The sequence below is a fragment of the Stigmatopora argus genome, chromosome 1 (genome assembly GCF_051989625.1).
Source record: "Stigmatopora argus isolate UIUO_Sarg chromosome 1, RoL_Sarg_1.0, whole genome shotgun sequence".
Taxonomy (NCBI): Eukaryota; Metazoa; Chordata; class Actinopteri; order Syngnathiformes; family Syngnathidae; genus Stigmatopora; species Stigmatopora argus.
In genome coordinates, this window is record NC_135387.1 from 4,160,494 (window position 1) to 4,165,851 (window position 5,358).

Sequence of the window (5,358 nt, forward strand, 5' to 3'; positions counted from 1 at the left end):
TCACCTGTGGAGAAAGACAACGTGAGGCCTATTCCAGCTTTGTTTGGATTTTAAGTTGCCATTGAAAATGCCTGGCCCATCTAAGCCATCCAATGATCCAAGAAAAATCAAGACATGATGACAGTGACCGAAAAAGTGACGTTGATACATATTCTAAAGACGCAGCCCGACATTGAGGCACAAATGAATCTACTATGTGTTTTATACCAGGAAAGAAGAGGCGAACATTACGAACCAGTATTATGGGATTTATGCCATAGATATGGCGGTCACCAGAAAGCCTACCTAAGTGCAGCACACATAATTGCAGGAGATTTTAATCAGGCCAATCTCAAAACTGTTCTGCTGAAATTTTACCAATACATGAAATGTCCAACAAGAGAGGATAAAACTGGATCATGTTTACTTGAACATCAAAGGTGGATAGAGAGCCACACTATGCACGCACTTGGGACAGTCAGATCACGCCTCCTTGTTCTTGGCCCCAGCTTACACTCCCCTAAACCGACAATCAAAGCCACAAAGGTGAACCATTATCACATGGCCTGAAGACGCCCTCCCCGACTCCAGGACTGCTTTGAACAGACAGTGGGAAACCTTTCACCATGAGGACCTGAGAACCTTCACAGACACACTACTGCAGGGGTGGGCAATTAGTTCCACAAAGCCTGCAGGTTTTTGTTCCAACCCATAAGAGGACAGCTTTCCACCAATCTGGCATCTCAGAAGTGCAATCAGTGGATTGCACTCAGGTGCTGCCTGTTTCAGCAGAAATCTAATTGGTTGAACTGTCTGTGTTGGATTGGTTGGAACAAAAACCTGCACCCACAGCGGCCCTCGAGGACCAGGTTTCCCACCTCTGCACTACTGTCTTACCTCAAGTACTGCATGGCAACGGTCACTGTGGAGAAGACCATCCAGGTGTACCCAAACCGGAAACCTTGGATGACCAGCCAGGTCCCATCGTCCTGAGATGCAGCCTTCAGATCCGGTGACAGGGCACTCTACACCGCAGCTCGCCCCCACCTGCCAAAGCAGACTACAAGTGGAAAATAGAAGTGCAACTTGACAACCCATGAACGATGTGGCAGGGCATATGGACCCTCACCAACTACAAGGGCCGAGCTGCAACTTCTGGCAGAGGAACTAAACAACTTTTTTGCCTGCTTTGAGTCCCAAGCCCACCACCCAGTAACACCACCTCAACCTCCAGTACATCCCACACCAAGCTCGGGAAGAAGCTCCCACCCACTCATTGTGGAGGTAGTGGATGTGAGACGTGTGCTCCGTGCAGTCAACCCCAGGAAGACCACAGGACTGGATGGAAAACCAGGCAAAGTACTCAAGGCCTGTGGTGACCAACTAGCACCAGTCTTTACAGGCATTTTCAACCTTTCACTAGAACAAGCTTCCATCCCAGCCTTTCTGAAATCGGCCACCATCATCCCAGTACCCAAGAAGTCACCTGCTAACAATCTGGGCGACTACCGCCCAGTAGCTCTCACACCAATCATCACTAAGTGTGTGGGAAAAATTGGTACTGAAACACATCAAAACTTAACTTCCCCTCATCCACGACCTGCTTCACTTTGCATATCGGCCGAACAAATCCACCAAAGACGCAATAACCACCGCCCTCCACGCTGCACTGAGCCACCTTGAGTAAAGAGGGAGCTATGTCAGAATGCTTTTCATCAACTACAGTTCAGCCTTTAACACCATAAGACCGGACATTCTTATCCCAAAGTTGGCCAACTTGGGGCTCCCTCCTTCCACATGCTCCTGGACTGAGGATTTTCTGGTCAACCGACCCCAGCACGTGAAGCTGGGTCGCCCGAACGCTCAGCACTGGCTCGCTTCAAGGCTGTGTGCTGAGTCACTACTCTACTCGCTCTACACACACGACTGGAGACCCACACACCCTGAGAACATCATTGTGAAATGTGCAGACGATACAACGGTGGTGGGAATGATCACACGGGAGAATGACACTCCCTACAGAGATGAGGTCCTTAGTCTCAGTGAGTGGTGCACTCTCAACAACTTGGCGCTGAACGTCTCCAAAACCAAATAACTCATCCTGGAATTTTGACGGTACAAGGCTGCTCTGTTGCCCCTGTTTATTAATGGCAAATGTGTGGAGCAAGTAGAGACTTTCAAATTCCTAGGAGCCACATCTCTGCTGATCTCACTTGGGCAACAAACACCACAGCACTCGTCAAGAAGGTGCAGTAGAGGCTACATTTCCTGAGAGTGCTCAGGAAGGAGAAACTGAACACCAACCTGCAGATGGTGATCAACACAGCCCAAAAGATCATCAACTGCCCCTGTCCAGCATCTACGAATCCCAATGCCTTAGAAGGGCAGAGACCATTATAAAAGACAATACGCATCCCGGCTTCCACTACTTCAACCTACTGCCCTCTGGAAAGCGCTACAGAGCCATAACAGCCAGGACAAGAGCTGTCACCATACTCAACTCGAGTTCTGCACCTAGGACCTAATCAAGACTTATTACTACTACATATACTACTTATTTATTGTGTTGATCACTTATTTATCTCTTACTATTTAGTGATTATTTATTTATCATTACTATATATTGATTGTCGATGTGTTTGTTGTTGCGTCCATAGGTTCAGTGAGTGGTGCGCTCTCAACAACTTGGCGCTGAACGTCTCCAAAACCATGGGACTCATCCTGGACTTCAGACGGAACAAGCCCAGTCCACTCTGCTAACCTCACTTGGACTACTTATTTATTTACTTCTTATTTATTGATTACTTATTTGTCTGTTGTTATTTGTGCACTATGTGGTGAAAGCTTTAAATCTCATTATACTTGTATAATGACTATAAAGGCATTTAATTCAATTGTACATCTAACTGTAATATTGACTCAACGCACTTCTTGATAATATTACTTGTGTACCTGTGACATGCTAAAGTCTTTAATTTATTAACGATCACATCTTGGGGATATATATCGATATTCGATTATTGATGCCTTGATTCCCATACCACTAGTTTGGATTGGATGTATATCGGTATTCGATTATTGATGCCTTGATGCACATAGCTTGAACCACAGTAGATTTTCCTCATATCAGTAAAGCTACATTGAGGAAGCAACAACTAATCACTATTGTGATTATTTCTCCCTGTGTTTCAAGGTATGCTGGTTATTGTAGAGGTTTGTGGTTTGCAATATATACTGTTTAGCATGTGAGAAAGAAGATAATGTTTAGTAATGTTTATTTACTTTTGAATTGCGAGCGTGAATGTGCGAGTCCCGGGTCATGCACATGGATGTAACATTCAGTACGCTACCTTCAGCTCAGCTGCCATTACCCTGTAGAGCAGGGGTCTCAAACTCAATTTACCTGGGGGCCGCTAGAGGCCAAGTCTGGGTGAGACTGGGCCGCATCAGGATTTCCACAAGAAAAGCGCTGATAAAACATTCCAACGTTATCAAATATCTTTATTTTTTTACAAAAAATAATGAATTAGATAAATTAACTTAAAGATGAATAAAAAATCAATCAATCAGTAATACAAAAATAAAATAATAATAATGAGAGATATACACTGGCTGCCTAAGTAGAGAAAATGAATTATTTTTATTCCGTTTCAAATGTCTGTATTAACAGCTCTTTAACCTTTAACTTTCTGAACTTGAATGGAACATTGAATATGAAATATTCTGAACACGGCTTCTCTCGCCTACTCCTTGCTGCTAGAGACCTGGCAGCGCTTCTTCTCACATAGCTGAGTCACATTTGGCTTGAGGGAGGAAGCAGTGGAGACCCTCAGTAGAGCTTGAAGATGCTCATCAGTAAGTCTGGACCTGTACTTGGACTTATTGAAGTTCAAGGTGGAGAAGAGCTTCTCACACAAGTATGTGCTCCCAAAAAGGCACATGGTCCGCTTGAACATTCGGGAAAGTTCAGGGAAGCTGGGGGTCAACTCTCTCAAAAATTGCCCAAGCTTGTCTGCTTCTCCACTCACCTCCCTGAACTTGGCTTTGAGTGCAGAGTTGCACTGCAGGTCAATGAGCTCCATTTAAAGCTCAGGAGGGGCATCTTGCACATCAAAGGAGAAGGGGTCCGCAAAAATTTGAAATGTGGCTTTGTGTGTCTTGAAGTCTGCAAATCTGTGATCAAATTCCTCCTGTAGCTTCGAAATGGCCTCAACATACTTCTCACCACTGAATGGTGTGCCTGCATCCACGAGAGCCTTGCATGCTGGGAAATGGCAAAGGTTTGTCTGAGAGAGCTGGGCTTTCCATAACACAAGTTTAGTGCAGAATGCTCTCACGTTGTCATAGGCAGCACTGACAAGTTGCCCCTGGCCTTGTAGCTTCTTGTTCAGTACATTAAGCTCATGTGTGATATCAACAAGAAAAGCCATGAGCCATTTGGGATCACTTAGCACAGGAACAGCAACCCCGTCTATCTCCATGAAGTCTTTTACTTCTGCTCTCAACTCAAAAAATCTCTTCAACACGTTTCCCCTGCTGAGCCAACGTACCTCAGTGAAGTAGAGCACATCCCCATATTCTGACTCCATTTCCTCTAAAAAAGCACAGAACCTTCTGTGCTTTAAGCCCCTGGATCTGATTTGGTTGACGCATTTCACAACGACAGACATCACATTGTCAAACTTCAGGCATCTGCTGCAAAGGGCCTGCTGATGTATAATGCAGTGCAGAGCTATGGCCTCCTCCACACCCTCCTCTTCCAGTTTTTTTTGAACAAGTGCTACCAGTCCATTCTTCCTCCCTGTCATTGATGGGGCTCCATCAGTTGTTATTCCAACAAAGCTCTTCCATGGCAAACCGGCATTCTTAATGGCATCACACAGCTGGTGAAATATTTCCTTCGCGGTGGTCTGGCCATGCATTGGAATTACTGTGAGCAACTCCTCCATTACTTTAAAATTGTCATCAACACCACGGATATATATTGCGAGCTGGGCAGTGTCTGTGATGTCTGTGGTCTCATCAAGAGCCACTGAATATACACTGAAACATTGTGCTTTCTCACACAGTTGATCATAAATGTCACTTGACAGGTGAGAAATGCGCTCTGCCACGGTGTTGGCAGAAAGGCTGATGTGGTTGAACAGACTTTTCTTTTCTGGACAGACAATATGTGCAGCCTGTAATATGCACTTTTTGATAAATTCACCTTCTGTGAATGGCTTTCCTGCTTTAGCAATCAACTCACAAACGGCGTAGCTAGCTTCGACTGCTGCATTACTGTCTTTGGTAGCCTTCTTGAAGAAATCCTGTTGCCTCAGAAGACATGTTTTAAGACTGGCAACCTGGTTGGCTCTCTCATCTCCCTGGTATTTTTCG